We start from the raw sequence: 24928 nt of genomic DNA, 5'->3' as shown, positions 1-24928 counted from the left end.
TGCTCCATGAGCTCACGGGCTCACGTCTCCCTTTGTAGGAAGAACTGGCTTTCCCCCTTCGATTCTTCCTATTTCTTTGGGGCCTTCTGACAGCTTGGGTCTTCCTACGAGAAAGGAAAAGACCCCTTGCCGTCTGAGCCCTTGCAGAGAGACGCGAGACTGAAGCTGGCTTTGGCGGTAGGGCACTAGGACCCACGGCACTTGTCAGCCGGCGTCTTGGTTCCACCCCTTCCCAGCTATCAGCACCTCGCTCCGTTTCTGCTGTCGGAGATGCAGCTACTAAGTCCCCGGAACCACGCGATCCTGGGACGGGTTCGCTCACGCCTCCCTTTTCCTTTATGGTAGCGGTTTTACTTACCTCTACCTGCCCCGATCCTCCGGCAAAAGATTCCAGTGTCGCGCCTCTCTTCCTCATGACGTAAGGTCTGATGTGACGCGACCACCTTCCCCTCCAGCTTGTCTATACAGACACGGAGGTCGTGTTCCACCTGCTGCACCATCTGCCTTAACCGAAGCATCCTCTTCGATTCCTTTGGAGCTGCAGGTAAACATACAGTATCAGCCAGTGGAGGACTTACCTTTAAATCGGTCCTACTTCACCGGCTGTATACACTGGAGCTTTCTTCCGGGTTCCACCGGACCCTCCCCTTGCTCAGGATGGACGTTCGCCGGTCCCGTCTTTAACCAATCACTGACGGGAACCCGGCACACACGGTCCAATCCCTCGCCTGTCACGGGGCGGAACTTCTGGTCTTCGGCCATGTTCCCAGGGAATTGCGTCTCTCGCTGCCATCCCTCTGCCTCGGCTGCTGGAGACGTGGCGGATCCTCCCCTTCCTTTAGCGATGCCGTCCTGGCTTCGCGGACCAGATATGCACACCCCAGACAGTGACATGAGTCCAGGCAACCTCCTCCGGACCCGTCAGTGTTTATGCCTACTGCAGTCCCTCCGGCGACGACAAACGCTGGGGAATCCCCTTCTCCTTGTCCTTGGCTGGCATTCCTCAGTCCCCTCGGGTGGAAGACAGCTCTCTGGAGAATCTCTGACGGCCACTGGGCGATTCGCGGGATGTCCGCGGTGCGTGTGTGGACCGTCTCCCTACAGGACGTGTGTGTGGCCGACTGGGGTACCGGGCAGCTCACAAAAAATGTATTTTTGGGGTCCCCTGCCTTGGAACAGGCAGAAGGTCCCTGTTCGGGCGCCATTGTGAGAATTGCCCGGACACCACCAGTCGGAGACCACATAATGCACAAAGCAATAATCACCCCAATAATCTCTTCAATACTCAGTCCTTGGCCGCCAATCTCCTCCTGGGAGCTTCGTCCTGCTCCCTCTCCCGACTCTAGCTCCCCGACTGTTAGGAGGCGGGCCCTTTTATTCTCGCCCGGATGCATTCCAGGTGGCTGGGAATGAATTTCCAGCAGCACTTCCTGGTGTGGCAGAAGTGCTGCCCTTTGCCCTGGAAGCACTCTGGGCGTCCCTGGCAGGTTCCTCCGCCATCTTGCCAAGTGTGGCGGAAGTAGTGGTGGGTCCCAGGAGGCCAACGAGTAGGAAAGTCTCTCCTCCTTTCCCGTGGTCCTCTCCTGCTCCAGGGCGGTTGTGTCCTCCTGACCCGGAAGCTTTTAATGCCAGCTTCTGGTTCCTTCTAGGCATCCCGGCCGGGTAAGAACCCCAGCCATCTGTGACTATATATATATATATATATATATATATATATATATATATATATACATACATACATACATACATGTGTACATATATACACACACACATATACTATGGGGTGCCAAACAGGCAAATAAATTGATTTTGTGAATATATAAAGTCGGCGTCAGACTATATAAAGTCAAAACTTGAATATATAAAGTCATTCCCAAATATATAAAGTCAAAACTTGAATATTTAAAGTCAGCGTCGGTATACATAAAGTCAAAACTTTTTTCTGAATATATAAAGTCAAAACTTGAATATATAAAGTTAGCGCTGAAATATATAAAGTCAAAACCTGAATATATAAAGTCAGCGTCGGAATTTATAAAGTCATTCCTGATTATATAAAGTCAGCATCGGAGTATATAAACTCACTCCTGAATATATAAAGTGAAAGTCAAAATCTATTGATTGAAACGACTCTGAACTGAACTAAGTTAACAAAAACGTATTCAGAAAAATAAATTTAAAAAACACTGTTCGGTTAATGTTTTGAAAATGATGCATGTGCCCTGCCCAGGATTGGTTCCTGCCTTGCGTCCAGTGTTGGCTGGGATTGTCTCCAGCAGACCCCCGTGACCCTGTGGTCAGATTCAACGGGTTGGGAAATGGATGGATATTCCAGCGCTGACTTTGTATATTGAAGTTTTGACTTTATATATTACAGCGCTTACTTTATAGCCTGTATTCTGACGCTGACTTTATATATTCAAGGTTCTATTGAATTTAGGTCAGGAAAGTGTGGTGGCCAGTCAATGGTATCAATTCCTTCATCCTCCAGGAACTGCCTGCATACTCTCACCACATGAGGCCAGGAATTGTCATGCACCAGGAGCCACTGTACCAGCATAGGGTCTGACAATGGGTCCAAAGATTTCATCCTGATACCTAATGGCAGCCAAGGTGCCTTTGTCAAGCCTGTAGCGGTCTGTGTGACCCTCCATGGATATGCCTCCCCAGACAATCATTAACCCACCACCAAACTGCTCATGCTGAATGATGTTACAGGCAGCATAATGTTCTCCATGGCTTCTCCAGACCCTTTCACTTCTGTCACGTGCTCAGGGTGAACCTGCTCTCATCTGTAAAAAGCACAGGGCACCAATGGTGCATCTGCCAATTCTGGTATTCTATGGCGAATGCCCCATTAGAGGACATGGGGCCCTTGGGTCACCCTCATGAAGTCTTTCTGGTTGTTTGGTCAGAGACATTCACACCAGTGGCCTGCTGGAGGTCATTTTGTAGGGCTCTGGCAGTGCTCATCCTGTTCCTCCTTGCCCAAAGGAGCAGATACTGGTCCTGCTGATGGGTTATGGACCTTCTATGGCCCTCTCCAGCTCTCCTAGAGTAACTGCTTGTCTCCTAGAATCTCCTCCATGCCCTTGAGACTGTGCAGGGAGACACAGCAAACCTTCTGGCAATGACACGTATTGATGTGCCATCCTGGAGAAGTTGGACTACCTGTGCAACCTCTGTAGGGCCCAGGTATCGCCACATGCTACCAGTAGTGACACTGACTGTAGCCAAATGCAAAACTAGTGAAGAAACAGTCAAAAAAGATGAGGAGGGAAAAATGTCAGTGGCCTCCACCTGTTAAACCATTCCTGTTTTGGGGGTCATCTCATTGTTACCCCTCTAGTGCATCTGTTGTTAATTTCATTAACACCACAGCAGCTGAAACTGATTAACAACCCCCTCTGCTACTTAACTGACCAGATTAATATCCTATAAGTTTCATTGATTTTATGCTATACTCTGATTAAAAAGTGTTCCTTTAATTCTTTTGAGCAGTATATATATATACAGTGGAACCTCGGTTTGTGAGCATAATTCGTTCCGGAAACGTGCTCGCAATCCAAAGCACTCATATATCAAAGCGAGTGTCTCCATAAGAAATAATGGAAACTCAGATGATTCGTTCCACAACCCAAAACTATTCATATAAAAATGATTAATACAAAATATAAAGTAAAATACATAATACAAATTAACCTGCACTTTACCTTTAAAAAGAATCATGGCTGGTGTGAGTTTCTAAACTCATGTGGGATTCCACCAAACAGGACAACATGCAGAAGACCATCCCAAAGCAATCGCAGTCTCCCAGCGCTGTAGCAGTTCGCCGAATAAGCACATCCAAAAAGATCACAGACATGCTATAAGCGCCTGTCGTCAATGGGTCATACAAGGAACATTCTAAAGATCCTGCTACAATAAATAACAGCACTGTTGCTGTTTCAAGCTGAATAAAGCTGGTGTTAAAGTACTGAGACTCAGCTTCATGTTTTGGGGAGCAAGATGGGGACTTGCACTTCACAGCGCATACACACACAGTCACAATGCTGTAGAAAACAGTATACGCTCGTACGGATGTTGACTATATGAGTGAGGCACACAGACTCAGATGGAGAATAGGAGATGATTGCCAGAGAAAGAGACGGGAGAGCGAGATAAGGAGAGAGAGACACGCTGGGCAGGCGAGCGAGCGAGATAAGGAGAGAGAGAGAGAGAGAGACGCACTGGGCGAGCGACTGAGAGAGATAAGGAGAGAGAGAGAAGAACCATCAGCTCAGTTTTTATCACATGATGCTCAGCAGACAAAGTGTATCCATACTACTCGTATTGCAAGACATCGCTTGTTTATCAAGTCAAAATTTATTAAAAATTTTTGCTCGTCTTGCAAAACACTCGTAAACCAAGTTACTCGTAAACCGAGGTTCCACTGTGTATATATATATATATATATATATATATGGAAGTTTGAGACTAAACTGTACTCAGTACTCCACTAGAGACTAGTGTATTATATGTCTTAACCTACCTTAACTTGTACTGCATACATTAGGGTGCTATTTAACCTAACAAACTGTTAGCCATCTTAAATAGTTCTCTACACTGCCAAGATGATGACAGTGACCAGTCTTGTTTACTCCCACGATTATCTCATGAAATGATTTTTCAAAGTTTCAAACATCCTATTGTGTATTCAGAACTAACATTTCTAGTTACTACTGTATGTGTAATATTTTACATTTATTTACATTAAATTTCATTTCATACAACTTTGCCAAAATCTGACTTTTGTTCATTGTTAATTGGTATTTGAATAAGACCCGTACTGAACATTGAGGGACACTGATACCACCTAAATTCTGGAAATGCTACTTATACCATAACCCTTTGCTTTTAGCGTTTAAGTAAATTTTGTACCCATCAACACGTGGTGACATGTATTCCTGCTTCTTCATAAACTTGAGGCAGTATTAGTGAAACACAATCTTCTTGCCTAAACCCATGCTGACTGGTCACTAATACACCTGTTCTTGCAACTTAATGCTCAAACGTTGCCCCATAACATTTGCTTTCATTAATTCACCTGTGAGCTATGTTAAACTTAAAGACCTACAGTTACTTGGATCTAGTCAATCATCTTGGTTTTTACAATGAGATAACCAATGAAACAACATTTTGCTACTTTCCAATGTGTCAGAATTTCCACAATGTGCAGTTATTTTTGAAAAAATGCATATATATTAATTCACTAATATTTTAAGATTTGTGGGTTATTGTTAATTGATCCTAGTGACATGTTAAATTTCAAGCTATTTAAACTCCTCCCAGTACACTTTTCAAATCACTGTTCCCTGTTACAACTGGGAGGTTGTTGACTTCTTCACATGTGAAAAAGTTTTAAAATGTTCAGATTTAGAGCTTGTTATTTTACTGTCTGAACATTGTAGTTCACCCGTAATATTCCTAATTTACTTGACCCCCACATTGACCATTATTTTATTAATAAAATACTAAGAGAACCTCCTTGTGTTGTCTTTTGTTTTTTCCAAACCTTTTTTTCAAATGTCTGGAACTTTTCCTAAAATATCTTTTAACCATTGCTCTCATATGACCTATGATTAGTGCTGGAAATTTTGCCTTGCACACTTTATACATATGTTTTTATTCCTTTGCAAAAACTCTTTTATCTCCTTATTTAGCTACTAAATTTATTTTAATTTATTCTTCCTTCTTAATTTTGGAATGAAATTGCCCCGCATTGAATGCAAAATGCTTTTAAACTTGTTTCACTACTCCTCAACTAACTAAAAAGCCTATCCCAATTCATACCTGTCCACGTTATACAAATATGCAACTCTTGCATTTATCTGGGCTTCTGTTATTGATGTAATATTAAAATTCTGTGTGGCTACATGTAACTGTAACTCACTTGTTTTAATGCATTGCAGCAGAACATGTGCCATATTTTCTTAAAGACACTTAAATGTCCTATTAACCTTTGCCCTTCTATTCCACACCAAGATTTGAGCTACACATTAAGTTTTGTAATCTTCTCAATCTAACCTCAACTGATTAGGGGTACGGATAAATATCTTTACAAAACCACTGTGTCAGTTCTTCTCAACATATCACCTTACTCTTTAAATTTGAATTGCAGAACTGGCAGCCTTATATATTTTTTTTCCATCATGGTTGACAGAAGTGTGTCTATCCTTCTAGAGAAGTCTCCTACCTGCACACTAGTAACAAACCTTATAAGACCCTGGATACCCCAAATAACTGAGTGCTCCACTATAACCACTTCTCTCTTTCTGGGGCTTGTTATGAAATTGAGAGTTATCAGAGTCACCATCCAGTTTCATGAGGTCCTCAAATCGATTGCACACCTCTAGCTCTGACCCAGCTAGCTCTTCCTGTTCCTGTTATCTCACACCACTTTAGGGATTCTCATTGTCTTTCTAAAGGATACCTGGGTATGATTAATTAATTCTTTGCAACAATGCCTGATTAGCTGGGATCTCCTCCATATATAGGCCTCTTAGAGGAAGGCCTAATCAAAGAAAGCCTAATCAGAGACCAACATCAAAGTAATAGTGTCCTCATTTTTAAAATATGGATTGTGCCCTTCTTATTTTTTATTTAAAAATGTTTAATTATCAATGTTTTTTAAGGTAAAAAACACAGTAATTGTTTTATGCTTACTGAAACATTTCTCGTGTAATTACAGCACTGTAATGTTACTTTTACATGCTTTTTCATAGTTTCATTCTAAATATGTTAGTTAGTCATTTTCCAACCTGCTACATCCTAACACAGGGGTCTGCTGGAGCCAATCCCAGCCAACACAGCGTGCAAGGCAGGAACAAACCCCAGGCAGGGCGCCAGGGCCACACACCAAGCACACACTTGGGACAATTTAGGATCACCAATGCACCTAACCTACATGTCTTTGGACTGTGGGAGGAAACCCACGCAGACACGGGGAGAACATGCAAACTCCACGCAGAGAGGACTCGAGAAGCAAACCCAGGTCTCCTTATTGTGAGGCAGCAGCACTACCACTGTGCCACCATGCCGCGCCATCCTAAATATGTCTTTATTTTTTCTGAATAATTGACTATGCCTTTGTCTTTCTTTTTATTTCATGTTTAAAAGCTCCCCTCTTTAAATGTTCTCTTTATACTTGTGTTCTTCCAAACCTGGGTGCTCTCCAGTGTATGCATGGTGGAACTGATTAAATTAGATTCTTTTTCTTTCCTTTAATTCTTTCCTCTCTGAAAAACGTATTTAATGATTTACTATTAATGGTGACAATACTGGTTAAATATATACTGAAATTACCACTCTTGTTTCAGCTCATGCTTATATGGTACAAATATCTTTAACCAAAAACACAGCAGAAAATTGTTCATATGCATCTACAAGAACAGGAAAAAATATTTAAAAAGTACTGCAGGGCCCCATAGTGGCAACCAAAAACAAAGTTTTAGCAGCAAATATTATAGTTTAATTACACTTGCACCAGAAAGCAAACTGAACAACACTCAGCACTCAGCTCACTGAAGATGATCTTAATACATTAGAAGTCTCATCAAAGATTGTAATAGCCTTTGAAACAAAAGGAAAAAGCATTAATGAAGTCATAATTAAGTCTTGTCTGGTTACTAATGTCTCCAGGGATGTGAGTGATAGTTTATACTAAGGTGTTAAGGATGCAAGAAGAGATTTCAGTGGTGCACACTAAAGATGAGCAAACTCTGTGCTCCCTATGTACGTTTTTCTCAGCGTCTGTACTATAGTAACAGTCTTTGACTCTCGACATGGTAAGTCACTCCTTCAACTATAAATAGACCTGTTAAAAGATAGTGATCAGTTAATTCTTCAGCAACACAAATATGTTGATTTTGTGTCTTGCCTCTCTTGCTGTCTTTTAGTGAGTCTGGCCTCAAAGCAACACAAATATCTAATTGCTACACATGTTGCTTGAGGCCCAGCACATGAACTCTTTTTAGAGTTTAGGGGGTGACAAAGCCTTTGCTACAGACCAAAACATAGGAAACAGTGAGTCTACTACAAAGAGTAAAAAAGATCAGAAACTAAACTCAGATAAAGTTAATGCAAAAAGAGAAGGAAGCTAATGTTGACACTGGATCATAAAGGAAGGAGTTTTTTTTTTTTTGGTTTATGTGGACATATGAATGTCTAAACACCTTGGTTGAGAATTAGTACACAGAGCCAAAGACTGTGGCTCAGGTTTGAGAAATATAGTGAAAGTTGTATGTACTATGAATGAGGGAAATATTAGTTTGTACTTAGATAGATAGATAGATAGATATGAAATGCACTATATGATAGATAGATACTGTAGAAATGAAATACACTATATGATAGATAGATAGATATGAAAGGCATTATATGATAGATAGATAGATAGATAGATAGATAGATAGATAGATAGATAGATAGATAGATAGATAGATAGATAGATAGATAGATAGATATGAAAGGCAATATATGATAGATAGATAGATAGATAGATAGATAGATAGATAGATAGATAGATAGATAGATAGATAGATAGATAGATAGATAGAGTCCTTCAGAAGCTAGATATTTTGCTCCAAGCAGTAATTCAATCAAATAACAGCAAAGCAGTCCTGCTTTTGGCAATTTTATTACTTTTCATCACTAAGGCTGTAAGTAAACACTTACAGCTTTATTACAGAAAATTCTTATTTTACCGTTTTATGTCCATGGCTTGCTGTCATGGCAACTGCAAGTGAGTTTAAAGTTCAAGAAGAAAAAAATGAAAGAGGGACAATCACAGTTTAGTTCCAAATCTAACATAATGCAACTTCTTTGAAGTACATCATAACTTGTTTGCATGTATTTATTATTTTTACATAGGGCAACTATTTCTGCCAATTCTTACTTACATGTAATTATTATAAAACTCATTGGCAATTTCAGGTGTGATGATTAATGAGTATAATTACTTTACCTCTAATGTTGATCTTCTTTTCCTGAAAAAACTCAAAACACACCATATTTATCATTAGCAGATAAATTGTGTTTTGATTGCTTCCTTTTTATTATTGTATTCAAGTATTGTATACAACATTTAGCCAATAAATGCTACAATTCCTATGAATGCATCCATACCAAGTATGCTGTATCTACAGCATGTGGTTATGAATCTCGTATGAATCATGTTAGGCTAGATTATTTGCTATATTTACTTACTTTACACACCAATTTAGCTCTTGTTAGCTGATGTCATTGAATTTGCAACGGTGTATGAACTGGAGAACCAGGCACTTTTTGAAACGTACCTGCTATGTGAAAAGGTTTTTCTTTTTTAACATATATGTGGACATATGAAAATTAAATTTTCATTTAAACAGTATCTATAAATAAAACTGATATACCAAACATCGTGTCACATTTACATTTTGAAATCCATTGCAAATTTCTAATGTGGAAAAAGTAAATTGATCCCCATATTTATCACTACCTCAGATACTTCAGGTGCAAGTGATTAGAATGTCATTAGAAAGAATCTTTTCTGAACCTGCCTTATTTAAACCTCGGACATTTAGCTTGGTTTGCTCTTTGTTGTTGAAGTGTGTGTTGTCACCATGCTTACAGAACAGAGCTCTCTGAGTTCAAGTATGGTGGTGGAACTTTTATGGTTTGGGGATACTTTACTGCATCAGAGCCTGGACAGCTCCCTATTATAGAATCTACTATTAATTCTTCATTTTGCCAGAGAGTAATTGAGGATAATGTGAAAGCAGCTGTCTGAAGTCTGAAGCTCAAGCTATAAGCAGACCATGCAACACAACCATGACCCCCTAAACATGGCGGTAAATCCATCAAGCAATGGCTGAAGTGAAAGATATGGAGGGTTCTGGAATGGTCAAATCAGAGCCTGGATCTGAATCCCATTGAGCTGCTGGGGGGAATTTAAAAAGGGTTGCGCACAAAAGACATCCCTCAAATGTCACACAGCTCAAAGAATTCTATATGTAGGAGTGGGAAACACTTTCTCTCGGTTGACATCACAGACTGCTAGACAGTAACACGTTGAGATTATTTCTGCCAGAGATTTCAACACCAGCTATTAGAGCCAAGTTTTTTTTTTTTTTTCTTTTACTTTTGCCACAGAAAGAAATGGCATATCTGTACATTGTTTGCTGAATAAACATTTGCAAAGTCAGTTTTTTATGGTTCCTTTTTCAATTCCATCAGCTTTATCAGTTGTTGAAATCTTAATATGTCTACATATATTGAATTGCTTCTAAATCTTCTATTAAGACAACACATATACATCAATGATGTTTTTCTTATCTACTTTTATCTGCTTTTCATTAAAAAAATGTTTAGGTACTGTAAAATGCATCTCTTGCTCTATCACTCTTATTTAACAAAACCTTAATAAAGGCTTGTTCTGGTGCTGCATGTATAAAACATCAGTAAATAGGTTCTTCTGTGTAGTACGGCAGGCATATTAAGCTGGAACTGTTGGTGAAGTAACTTAGGAATGTGAAGGATTCACATTTCTTATAGTGAAGTATGCAATATCAAGAGAGATATATTTCTTTTGGCTATTTCAAAAGTAATTTTATGTAGACCACATTGCACAGATCAATAAACACTTCACTGATGATTTGTAAGTATTACTAACATTAAAATAAACCGCTGCTAAGGCCTTGTTACATAAGAGTGAATAAGTAGGCCTAATACATGCATTTCTGCAGTATCCAAACTGAAGTCTTGCCAAAAAAAAAAATACCCAGGGAAACATTACTTATTCAAAACAAGTTTTTAAATGTTTTATCAAAAAGCCTACTGTGATCAATGGAAAAATAACAAAAAATAATAATAGTAACTAACCAGGAAATAAAAACAAACCATGATATATTGTGGAGAGAAACTTGAGAAAACACAGCAGAGGTCTTTAAGCCAGAGAGTTCTTTGAGAAATCAAAACATCAAAACTAGAAACAGAAGTCAAATAAATCAAAACAAAAAATAATTTTGGCAAATGTCCTTCAACAAAGTAATTGAATATGTTATATAGTTACTTATTATAAAATGTAATGTGTTACAAGCAGCGCATTATTTGAGTTGCATTTTCTTCTTTTGTACGAAAAATTGCACATTTGGATTGCCAGAAATTGTTATTAAATCCTAAGCCCAAATGAACTTTCAGGAAACTGACCGCAAACACAGCCAATAATTTGAGAATTTTGCTGTGTTTTGTAAATACCTTTAATCTTTCATGTGTCATAAAGTAAATAACATCCATCTTCTTTCTCCAGTATGTACACTGGCCTCAGCATCACCCAATTACACTGTTTCAACATATTTATAGTAAATGGCTGGATGAAAACTAAACAGATACTTTATTAATATGTTTCTGTTACCGGATTGCATGCAGCACACTCTTTTCTGCTTGACTCTGTATTTGAGCCCTGAAATGGAGTGGCATACCAGAATGTGTACTTTTTGCCCTACTCCCAGTACTGCTGGGATAATAATAATGTAGGTATTTTAACTTAAATTCCCTTCCCTATTTTTCTGTACCCTCTCTATCATCTCTATGCTCTTTCCCACGTGTCCATTTAGATTGCCACCAACAATCACCTTTTCTTCGTCTTATACTGTGTGAACGCTGGCCCCAGCACAGACAGACGGACGACATATTTTGCACCACACACTGTTTATTTACAATTATTTACAATATCAAGTCCAAATCACGTGCACTCACAACCTCAGCGCCCTTGGCACTGAATCCCCCAAAATCCAGGGCCCAAAGTCACTTGTGCCTTCCTGGCCGCCTCCTGTCCTCTCTCTCCAGCTCTGTCCGCTTCCTCCCATTGACTGGAGGGAGGCGGCCCCTTAAATAATGCCCCGGATGAGCCCCAGGTGTTTCCGGCCTCTTCTCCTTAGCCACGCCCCAGCGTGGCGGAAGTGTCGGCTGCTTTCCTGGCGGCTCTCCGGGCGCCACACAAAATCTTCCCCCCGGCACGTCCTGGTGTGGCGGAAGTGCCGGGCTCCCGGGATAATTAGGCACCGGGGCGCCGCCTGGCGGTGGCCACGGGTCCCTACAGGGCTGGGCTTCCAAGCCCTGTACCCAAGGCCCCCTGCCTAACCAGGAAGGACGCCCCCACTCAGTCTGGAGGAGGTACACGCCCTCCTCCGGTCTTCCAGCGCCCGGCCGGGCTCCATCCCCGGCCAAAGACCACACAGGGTAAACCGGCATCGGGGCGCCGCCTGGCGGTGACCACGGGTTCCTACAGGGCTGGGCTTCCAAGCCCTGTACCCGTGGTCCCCTATATAACCAGGACGGACGCCCCCTCGCAGTCTGGAGGAGGCACAAGCCCTCCTCTCCTCCTCCTGGGCGTCCCGGCCGGGCTCCAGCCCCGGCCGGGGACCACAACTGCTATAAGCACTTCATCCATTTGTGTCCAGAAAACATCTTTCTCCTCTTCTTTATAGCTCAATTGAGGAGCATATGCACAAATGACATTAACTGCAGTGTCACCAAGGCCCAGTTTGACGCTCATCACAGTATCACTCCTTCTATCCCCACTCACAAGACTTAGGGTTAGGGTTAGGGTTAAGGTTTAGTTTTTTGGATACTACTATACCTATATCATTTCTCCCTTGCCAATTTGCTCCACTGTACAAAAACTTAAAGTCTAGTTCCAATTCCCTTGCCTTATTCCACTTTTATCTACTTTTCTGCACATGTTATATATCTGCTTTATAGTATGTACAGAATATTCTGAGGCACCAGAGTAAGAATTCAGGTAATGAACGGAGCATTAACAGGACCCTCTGAATATGATTTATACTTGGATTGCAAGCAGTCTGAATATCATCAACTAAGATAAGGAGCTTGTCAGGAAACATTGGGGGATTCAGCAATGTCGTCTCATTAAAATAAGTTTTCCTGAGGAGAAAACACATAGTAATCTGCGCAATGGTGATTTTAGTGTGTCTTCATGTGAAAAATGTACAGCATGTCACATTTTCTAAAAACAAACTTCACTTCACTATGGTTATGTGAGTTAGAGGTATAAATGGAACTGATTTTACCAGTGTGGTGTACAATCCATGCTTTACACAGCTACAGAAAGGAACACATGAAACATGAAAGTGTGACCAAGGCTTTAGGGAGTGGTGTTTCTTGCTTTCCACTCAAAAGAAAACATAAAAAAAAAACTCTTTACTAATTTTGAAATTTTTAAATTATCCGTAAAACTAATTAGGCATTATTTTCAAGAAACTACGCAAATTGAAACTTGCCTGTTTCACTGATCGCTGTTGCCACCCCATCCCCAGCAGATGGTGCAATTGTAAAAAAATTAAGCAGTAAACTCATTGTAATTAATTTTACATACTATTAAAATGTATATAGCAAAGTCAACTTAGTAGTTAGTTGTGACATGGTCAATGCAGTTTCCAATCTAGAAAAATCTTTCATTTTAGAATATGTGAAATTTTCTTTCTGCTTGGAGCTGCTTGTGTGTTTCTGGGCTGCAGGATCACACTGCTGTATTCTTAGCGTACTTTTGCTCAGTTGTGAGCACATGCAGCCTGAACTTTACAGTTATACCTTGGGGATTGATGGCTAATGCTCCTTTAAGCAACTTATTGGTTGCTTTTTGTGTGACGTTGTTTAAACGGGTGCGTGAACTTGCACAAATCTCTGTTTTGGAGTAGTCATCATCATTATCACGAATCACAACAATTTCTTATGTAAAATATAATTTTGCACTTTGCTCTTTGAACAAAAATTATTAATATTAATTTATTTTTCCACTTGCGGTGTTGAGAGTTTGATGTCCTTTAGTGGTTAATACTGTAATGCATAGTAATATGTTGATAAGTCTTCATTTTTTATGGCATTATTTGGCAAACATTTTATCCCCGCTGGTTGTAATTGCTGAAATGTGAAATGCAATATTTCCCTCTCTTCCACAAACACATACACACACACACACCCAAGGAGGATGGCTCCTCTTCTTCATTCAGTCTGTGGACACCATTGCAGCATCTCTCTCCCAGGTCCATGTCGACCAACCAAACTTTTCATGCTGAAAACACCATTGGTTGTATGTTATATTGATAATTAGGTCTTTTTTATGACAGTAAAAAGAGCTGCTAATTAATTAAGATCTAGCATTCAATCAAAATCCTAAACTCAGAATGCTGCTGTGTATTCGGAGAGGCTATATGAATTTTTTGAAGACAGTAGGTTAACATTTTAAATGATGAATGAATTTAATAGATTATGATGAAACTTGAAACCTTTGTTCATGGATATGAATGTTCTGTTTTCAGGCCCAGGACCTTGATGACTGCATGAAGATTGCTGAAAAATCTGGACAGAATATTTGCACTGGAACCATTTTTGCAAAAAACAGCACCCAATTTGCCCAAAAAACAAATCTTTTCCCTCTTTTTTTTTTTGAAGAGCTCCTTTTTTATCAAAAGTATTTATTCTATTCTGAAGTGGACTGCAAGATTTTTCATAATGAAATATGGGTTATCAACAGAGAAGATATTCTAGAGGTCTTTGAAAATGAAGATGTGATTTTGATAAGATGGATTCAAATAAAACCTGTTTTATAGATTTTTCCAGCGATCAGACTGGATTAACAGTAATTTACAGCATTGTCTTTACCCTGGGATTTCCAGCTAATCTTCTGTCCATGTGGGGGCTCTACCAACTTCTCCGTACTAGCAATTTTCTCAATACTTTCATTCTCAATTTACTTGTGTCTGACTGCCTCCAACTCCTTACCTTGCCTATGTGGATCATTTACCTACAGAACAATCACAAGTGGACTTATGGAAGGGCAGCTTGCGATTTTGTGGGTTTTCTCTTCTATATTAACCTCTATGCTAGCATTGTGTTCTTATCCATTGTTGCTTTAGACCGGTACACAGCTATAGTTTATCCATTTCGGTTTAATAAAGTACGCACAGCTCGGATGGCACTTGGCATCAGCCTTGGAGTTTGGCTCATCATATTTCTACTTATTTTGACTGGTCTGTACCCTTCAGTGTATGACGATGCCCAAGAACTTTGTCTGGAAAATTACCCGGTTAGAAAACAGTATGCCATATTCAAGATTGGGACTATCGTGTTTGGATTTGTGCTGCCAATCTTCATTCTAGGGTTTGTACATTTAATATGCACATATTATTCTTATTCTTAGTATTATTATTAGTAGTAGTAGTACGTATTTATTATATGAATCATGGAGACACAGTGGACAGCGGGACAATATCCTGGGTTCAAATGTTATTCTCTAATATTATCTGCTTGGAGTTTGAACATTTTTTCTCCCACATACCCACAGATGTGTGTGTTTATGTATTTGGCTATTCCAAGTTGGTGGCTGTGTGAGAATGAGTTTGGCCTGTGATGGAATGTCTCAGTCTTTCCCTGACTTGTTCCCAGCCATGTTGGGATTCTCTCTGGCCCACAGATAGGCAGTTTTGAGATTGTTATGTTATGTAATGTTATTTTCTAACCTCCTTATATAAGACCAGGGTTTTTGGGCTAAAGCCTATCCCAGCTAGCCCTAAAGCGCAAGGTTGAAACAAACCCTGGACAGAGCACAAGTCCCTTGTAGGGCAAACACACACACCAAACACACGCTACACTCCATTTGCCTTACCTGCATGTGTTTGGCAAGTAGGGACAAACCAGAGCACCTGCAGGAAACCCACACAAACACCGGGAGAACATGCAAACTCCAAAAAGGGAGGATCCGCGATGCAAACCCTGGTGAGGCAGCATTGCTACCAGTGCATCACCGTGCCCGCTTGTTATGTTATTTTTAGTAATTTTGCATAAGAGAACTAATTGATTTTTTAGAAGAACCTGGTGTCTCTCTACTTAATTATTAGCACTGTCAAATAAATTTATTTGGCGTAGTATATTTTTTATACTTGATACAGTGCATAACAAAAAAATGTAAAAATATACCTGTAATTTTTTAAATTGTATACTGAAATATACCACTGATTTCACATGAAGATTTTTTTAAAACGGATACTATCGTCTTTTCTTGATTTATGGACTAACTAGCTGTTGTACCCAGCATCACTAAATATATACAATGTGCATACAATAAACAGAAACCAGCGCATAAAATACAAATGTGTAAAAAAAAATAAAAAGTAATACTAAAAAAGAACTGATTATTAGTGAAAGTTCTTATGATAACAGGATTTAAATTGTCAAATTAGATGTAAGGTTTAGATAAATAAAAAACAATTAATGGAACAGTAATAATATTTATATAAACAGTTCAGAAATGATATTGAAATATAAAGTGAGATTTTCTCAGTTTTCATTTATTTTCTAGATATTTATATATAGAAAAGGTAAAATTTTATTAGCCTGTGTTCTAAGTTAAACTACACTAGAATTAACTGAATAGGTTTTAAGGTATAGGTGTGTTGGTTTTCATTTGATGCTCGGACAGAAATTCTACTGATATCTGACATCAGGTCCATTCTGTGGGGTTCTCTCATCACTAGTTGGCTCAAAGTAAAGAAACTGTAAACGTGAAAGTGTCTTAAATCAATATTTAAGAACATTAAATATGAACTGAAAGGTTTCCAATCATTTATTATGCTCATTCAACATGCTGTTATTACCCAAATACATTGATGATATTTGTAGCATATATTAGGTCACTTAAAACTAAAATACAAGTGATGAATTAATCAAGCAAAATAAAGAACTTTCTCTTTAATTAGCATTAGGGGGCTTTGCCCCCTGCTTGCTTCACTCGCCAACACCCTGGCCAGTGCTACGCGCTAGCCTATTTGTGGTTCTGCCGCTCACTTATGGGGATGTGAATGTACAATTTAAACAGATTTTCATTTTCATGTGAAGTGTTACATTTGCATCCACGCGACATTTAACTGCCCTTGATTGCAATTCATTGTTTCTCACTGTTAAAAAAATGAATTTTTCAAATGTTTGGCTCTGATATTTGTTAATTGTCTTTGCAAAAGCTATTCTAACAGGAAACTGTTAATGTTTCAATATGAATGGTATATCAAGATCTCCTTTGGTGTCTAATGTTATCCGCAGGAGATTTACTACATTACCTTTCTTGGATACATCCTTCTTTCTACAGTAATTTGTGTAATGGAAAACCGGATGGTGTTAACGGTTGTAGATAGTCTTTCTTATGTTGTAAGTTGTTGTTTTCATCTTCCACACGATCACTACCAACTGTTTCAACATACTGTAGTCCATTGATACGCGTTTAACCATTTTGTCGTGTTACCAATCGACATTTTTGACATAAATTCATTTGACTTCCTTGTTTCTAGGTGCCAGGATTGCCTGCGTACTCATTTCTTCTGTTGATAACCCTTTGTGATGAAATTCTTCAATAAGATTTGGACATAATACTTCTTCTTTAATTGGGAACTTAAAGTGAGGAAAATATTAAAATTTATAAGAGCTGAGAGCGTAAAAAGTGTGTCTGACAAAAGCATTCACAAGACTGAGAGGTGAGAGGACCGTGGTCTTGTTTGAAAATGGTTGTAAGTAGGGTGTGACTTGAAAGGATCTAATGGCAAAAGTCACCATCTTGCAGGTATCGCTTCCAAAGATTGTAAGTATGACGTGACTTGAAAGAATCTCGTGTTGAAACTCTCCGTCTCACAGGACTTCATTCCAAAAAGTCTCCTCAAAAGATCACGTCTCGTTGCAGGATAAAAAGTTTCGTCTCCCAAGATTTTTTTATTATAATAGAGAAATGTACGATTTTCCCAAAGCACTGGAAGCAAGATCAGGTATACCTAACAGCACATGCCAAGGTCCTGATTGATCAACTAAGCATAGCAAACCCCTTTTTTTTTTTTTGGTCATGGAATTTGGCCAAGAAATTCTCTTTGGTCACATTAAGAATCTAAGACCTGTCCAGCCACCTTATCTCAATAACCTTATCTCTTCTATAGGCCAAAACCACACAAGGGATGCCTCCTGGGCTTTAACAAGACTTTTTTTTGATACCCCCCTGCCTTGACTCTAACCAATACATACCAAAGAGAAAAAAATGGAACTGTGTAACCCTGTTTTTAAACATGGCAGTTATTTAATGAAAAATAAAGGCAGTACTTACTAGATGGAATGAAATAGAGAAATCATATCTTGTTGAAAAGATTTATTGCACATTCAATCCTGCTTTAGGTGGATCACAAATGTGTATAAATGTGCTAAATTATTAGGTTTGTTGAGCCACTTTGTGCTAAATCAATAGTTTTCATTTATTTTTTTGTTTTTTTGCTTCAAATAAAATTCAATGAAAATTTCATATCATTGGAATATTGTATCATGAAGCCTGAATCACAATGTGAATTTTGTTGTGGGATACCTACTGTATAATGTTTCATCCCTATTAAATATACATATTGTGGCAGTTGGGGGCACTAGTGCTCCCTTGAACCCTCAGGTACAACTCCAGACACCAGGTAAAAGTCCAATACTTTTTATTTTGTTCTTCAGTGCACCAAGCACCGTCCACACTACTCATACAATTACACTATGTAATTCACACTCCCAATAACCACAATACTCTCCAACAATACTATAAACTACTCCTCCTCGCCCAGACACTTTGCTCCTCTCCCACCCAGCACAGCTCAGTGTCTGGACTGAGGCACCGTCCTTTTATAGCCCCTGACCCAGAGGTGTTCCTGTCCCAGCAGTCCACAGTTCCTTATTCCTTCCGGGTCAGGGCAATCAGTCTTTTACTTCACCCTGGGAGCACGCCATTCCTTCCCGTCACGTGACCGTGACGTACTCCCGGGTGATAAGGCACAACAGAGCCCACAAGTCCCCCCACAGCGACTCCTGGTGGTCCCCAAGGTATCAAGCAGGGCTGCGTATAAACACTACAGAGTCCATAAGGCCCTGCTGGACCTCGGGGCACGATCCTGCTGTCGGGAGAGCTCTTCCTGTCGGCCTGGGGGTGCTGACCGGCCTGGGAAGCCGGCAGTCCTCCACAATATATACAAAAGAACCTAAGAAATATGACAAACAAGAGGAGACCATTCAGTACATCAGCCTTGCTGGTTTAGCTAATAGCTAAGCTGTTCCAATATCTCATGCAGGTACTTCTTCAAGGTTAAGGTCAGAGTTTCTGCTTCAGCTCCATGCCATGGTAGTTTTTTTTTTTTCCAAATTCCCACAACTCTGAGTACAGAAGTGATTTCTGGCTTTAGTCCTAAATACACTTCCTCTTCATTTCCACTGGTGTCCTTGAGTATGCATTCACTGTTAAGCTGAAAGAATTCTTCTGGATCTACATTATTAATGCCTTCAGAATTCTGAAGTCCTAATTAGGTCCCCCACAGAGTTTCCTCTGCTTGAGAATGAATTGGTTTAATTCTATGAGCCTGTCAGAGTAGTTTCACAAGGCCAGGGGAAACACATGTCTTTTGGGACATACTTTATTAGAATGATATAAATGCTCTTCACAATATCATTGGTTTATTTTGATTTGAAAGTTGATTCTAATGAATACATCTTTTTCTTGTAGGTTTACCTCTGTGAAAATTCGATCAGCTTTGCGCTCCTCTCCATCGGTGACTCAGGGTGAACGCAGAAGGATTATGGGAATTCTCTGTACCATCACCCTTATCTTTGTAGTGGTGTTTGGACCCTACCATCTGGTTGGCACCTATAAGTTCTTCAGCTATTTCTTCACCCGATAAATGTCTCCTGGAACAAAAACTTTTCCTTGTGTACCGATTCTGCTATGGGTTGACAGGCCTCAATAACGTATTAGATCCACTGTTCTACATCTTTATCTGTGACGACATTCGCAGACAACTATGGAGGTCAATCTCTTGTCTAATGCAGAGGAGAAAGTCTCTTGATTCAGGTGTTCACCTCAATGAAATCATTGAGCATAGCCCAGAATAGAAAGAAAATAAAATAGTTTTGTAAGGTTCACAACGAGGATGGAGTTATCATGGATATCTTCATGAGATGATCAAGATATCTCAGGATTATGTAAAATAGTCAGTTCCAGTCAGAGGCATGTTGTGTAGTGATAGGTGCTGCTGTCTAAATGCTTCATGGCTCTGGATTCAATAAGCTTTAAAATAAGTGTTGTATTTTACAATGGACGAGCATCCTATCAAGGCCTATTTTCTTATACATAAAGTTGGGAGGTTAGGTTCCATCTTCCTTTTTACCCTTTTCTGAAAATGCTTGATTTGAAAAAAACATTAATGTCACTCTTTGCTAATTTTTAAAAAATGCTAATCAATTCAAAAAAAGGAACCATTTTTCTCTAGTTTGATGTGAAATTCGAATTGATCGTACATTATTTAACAATGTCAAAGAATTTTGGCATGTTATTATTTTTAAAAAGAAAAAACTGTAATGAAACTAAATATAACTTTAAACGGTCAAACATGTTCTGGAGATGCAAGTCCTATGTTTTGCATATTAGACCTGACCAAGTAACAGGTCATGCCACATACAAGTTGGTTTGTAGAGATTCATCCAGATGTGTTCCTCAGGTTGATTTAGCATAATGTAACAAAGCTGAAAAAGGTGTATTCTCAAAATCATCCAGCTTCCGTTTTGGATGTACATAGCTGGCAGATTGTGCCACATACTGAGTTTTGTTTTACGTTTTTTTTTTTTTATATTTTCCCAATTTTATGTAAACTAGTAGCTGACACAGTGTACCTTATGCTCAATGTTTGCTTGATATACTCTTAGGAAATTTCCTTAGACCTGTGAGCTTTTTCTCATTTTTTTTATAAAGTAAATCTAAGCAATTTGATCCAGCATTACTCTTCCAGGTGTGGATCTTTGTAGGATGACACCAGCCCCTTTAAGGCCAGTGCACAGCAATTTTACTTCCTTTCAATCTATTTCCTCTTTTCTAGCTGATATAATCCTGCATATGAAACCTTCCAATTATCCACTAGATATTTTACCCTCACACCTGTTAAAACAGCTTGAGGATGAAGCAGGCATTCAAGACTGTGCATTGAAATTGTTTGAGTCGTACCTTAAAGGTAGATCTGTGTCTGTTAACATAAATAGGAACTTCTCTCAGCTAGCTCCTCTCACACAAGGTATCCTACAAGGTTCTATTCTGGCTCCTTTTGTATTTTCCCTTTATCTGCTCTCCCTGAGGACCATTTTTCAAAAACACAATGTGGCTTATCATTGTTATTCTGATGTTATACAGCTATACGGTACCTCAAAGTCAGTCCTGACATCACTTTATCTGTAAAAAAGCTTTGATGATATTAAATATTAGATGGCACAAAATTTCTTACAATTAAACAAAAATAAAACATAGGTTGTTATTTTTGGTCCTACAACATCTGCAGTTAAAATTGACACTCAGTTAGGCTCCTTGGTAGCAATGATTCATAATGACGTCAGAAACCTAGGTATCATTTTCAAGTCGTCACTAAGTTTTTAAAAATAAATTTCCACTGTAGTAAAGTCTAGTTTTTACCAACTGAGGCAAATTTCTAAACTAGAATCCTTTCTTTCACAGAAGGACTTGAAAGCAGTAATTCATGTCGTTATTACATCTCGGCTTGATTATTGTAATTCCTTATATGTGGGACTTCGCAGATCTGCTCTGTCACACCTTCAGCTGGTTCAAAATGCAGCAGCTGAGTTTTTAATTGGATATAGAAAAAAGTATCATATCTCTCCCCGTTTTAGTCTCTCTCCACTGGCTACCATTGAGATGTCGCATTGATTTGAAAATCTTGCTGTATATTTTAAAGCCTCTCATGGTCTCACTCCAAAATACATCTGTGACCTCCTTCAGTCCTATGTGGCTCCAAAAACATTGACGTCATCTGGACAGCTGCTCCTTGTAGTTCCAAGATCTTGGCTGAAGTCTATGGAGACAGAGCTTTCTCAGTTATTGTCCCTAGAATTTGGAATGACCTGCCTTTCTACATGAGGTCTTCATCCTCTATTGAGGTTTTTAAAAGCTGGCTTAAGACCTACTTGTTTTCTTCCGCCTTTAAATGTGTATAATGGGATTATGGGAGATGTCTTAATTGGTTGTTTTATTAATCTGTTTCTGTATGATTGTTTGCATTGCATTTATTTTAATGCTTCTTTGTACAGCACTTTGGTGCAACCTCTGTTGTTTTAAATGTACTTTTATAAATAAATAATCTAATCTAATCTAAAACATGAAGTTCCATTTTGAAGCTCAGACCTCCCAGATCACAGTCAAAAGTTTTATTTCATTAACTTTGCTTAGATATACCAAAACATCTGCTTAAAGTTTTATTATGATTAATTTATCATCCCTAGAAGATAGAGACTTAACTGTGAGATTTAATGTTAAAAACACAAGGGTTACATTTCCCAAGCCAGTAGGCAGGCAAGACATATAGCAACTCTGTAATATGCTTTGTAGAGATTTATCCCCAGTCTTGAAATGTTAATATACAGCCCAGAAGGTAATAAAAAGGGACAAGAAAGAGAATGGTTATATAAAAATACCTGATGTTTGAAATTAATCATCATGGTTTAGTCTAAGAGAGAAAAACTGAAGATGTTATAAAACAAGGCAAAACGTTCCTGCTGTGACACTCCACTCCCATCTCTCCAAATTAAAGTCTTTCAAAGCTCACTTCTAAACCACACTCTCTGACCCACACAAGCAGGCCACATGTTTTTCTCTCTCACTCTATCGAGTCTGGTCAACCAACGTTGCAAGATTTTTCATTTTAGTGAAATTGGTTTTTGTGCCATCATTTTTGGAACTAAAGCTAGTTTGTACACATGGTACTGTGAGTGCTGTGCAGAGTGAAGGCAGAACCTCTGTGTTATTCCTAGCTGATACTGGAGTTTGTCAGGGTGTGTTCTTGCTCCTACTCTCTTCAGTGTTTGCATGGACTGGGCATTTGGCAGGGTAGTGGACATTTGTTTGTGATGAAAGATTAACTGATTTTGACTTTTCTGACCATGCTGTGATGTTTGAACAGTTAGTGGAGGCTCGAGAGACCAAGTGAGGAGTTTTAGTGTCTCGGTTTGCGAGAGACCTGGATAAAATCTGAGATCCAGCCCTTTAATGACATCCTGAGCAAAGCCATCAGCAGTGTGTCTGTCTGCGGAGAGAGTCTCGAGGTTTACTTACCTCGGCAGTGACATTCATGACTCTGGTGACTCTTCTTTGAAGTCATTAGATAGATTGGGAGAGCATAAGGGTGTGATGAGGTCGCAGGAAAGAGGTGTGTGGCATTCCTGATATCTCTGCAAAAGGACGAAGGTCCAAGTCTTTAGAGTCCTGGTGATTCCTGTTGTGCTATATGGCTGCGTGACATGTATGCTATGCGGTAACTTGCAATGAAGACTGGACTCCTTTGGTACTGTCTCTTCGGAGAATCCATGGGTACCAATGGTTTGAATGAGAAGTTGCTCACAGATTCCTGAATGAGACACATTACAATACAATTTATTTTTGTTTTGTCCAAAATCACACAAGGAGTGCCGCAATGGGCTTTAACAGGCCCTGCCTCTTGATAACCCCCCAGCCTTGACTCTCTAAGAAGACAAGGAAAAACTTCCAAAAAAACCCAGTAGGGAAAAAATGGAAGAAACCTCAGGAAAGGCAGTTCAAAGAGAGACCCCTTTCCAGGTAGGTTGGGCATGCAGTTGGTGTCAAAAAGAAGGGGGTCAATACAATACAATATAATACAATACACAGAACAGAACAAATCCTCAATACATTATATAAATAAAAATTTTAGAAGTAGTAGCAGAATTTAACAGTAGTAGATGATATCCCATAATATGATTTGGATTTGTTTAGAATCCTGGAGACCTCATCCATCAAGCTGCCTCCCCCATTTGGCCATTCCATGGCTGAAACAGTGCTGGGCCAGCCAATCCGATGAAAGGACCCCTCTTTCCCAGGATATGCTAAACTGAAGTAGTGAGTCTTCAGCCGGGAGTTAAAAGCTGAGGCCGAAGGGGCATCTCTTATAGAAGCAGGCAGACCATTCCACAGTTTAGGGGCCCTGTAACTAAATGCTTGACATCCCACTGTTATTTTATTAATCTTTGGAATCCTAAGCAGACCGGCATCTTGAGATCTTAATGTGCGCTCTGGTTTGTAAGTCATGATAAGTTCAGAAAAGTATGCCGGACCTTGGCCATTTAATGCTTTATATGTTAAAAGGAGGATTTTGAAATCTGCCCTAAACTTAACTGGGAGCCAGTGTAAAGATTTAAGAACTGGAGTTATGTGTTCATATTTTCTTGTTCTTGTAATAATTCTTGCAGCAGCATTTTGGATTAACTGGAGGCTGTATAAAGAACAGTTTGAATTACCTATATTGTGAGGGAGTATTAGTTACGGCAGTTCGGCCGTGTGGTGCAATTCCCTGAAAGTGACCCGGTGCACAGAGTCCTCATTGTTGAGGTCCCAAGTGGCTGGATCCAGCCAATGGAATATCCACGTAACACCTGGCTGTGGCATATACATGGTTATTTCCGGAGTGTGGGACTGGACTGCGTGTCTGCCTGGGGGGTTGCTAATCGGGAGCTCAAACTGTTTCATTGTGCAGTAGGTGTGGTAATGTACTGTACCAGTGCATGCTCCCCAACCTGACTAGACCTGACCTAATTTTTGGAACAGTTCTTGAAATTGGTAGGCAGATTGATAGGCAGAATGATATACAATGAAGTTGAATTTTAACAATCATTAATAATAAAATAGGTGAGTCTAACATTTCATTTTAGGATTATTAATATTAAACAAGTAGAGGTGCGAATATTTGGTAACTTTCATCACTCCCATAAAAATAAATACAGGAATAGGCTGAAGTTAGATACCAAATCTGCTTAAAGTTATCAAAATGGGAAC

At 39.4% G+C, this 24928-nt stretch overlaps 1 pseudogene; it reads left to right on the top strand.

The window, feature by feature from the left end:
- The window catches only part of LOC120524965, a 79534-nt pseudogene extending 57390 nt beyond the window's left edge, over window positions 1-22144 (top strand).
- The last annotated feature ends 2784 nt before the right edge of the window (window positions 22145-24928 follow it).

This window comes from Polypterus senegalus, chromosome 3 (genome assembly GCF_016835505.1).
Source record: "Polypterus senegalus isolate Bchr_013 chromosome 3, ASM1683550v1, whole genome shotgun sequence".
Classification (NCBI taxonomy): domain Eukaryota; kingdom Metazoa; phylum Chordata; class Cladistia; order Polypteriformes; family Polypteridae; genus Polypterus; species Polypterus senegalus.
Note: the sequence above shows the minus strand (reverse complement) of the source record. Positions and strands in the feature narration are given on the sequence as shown.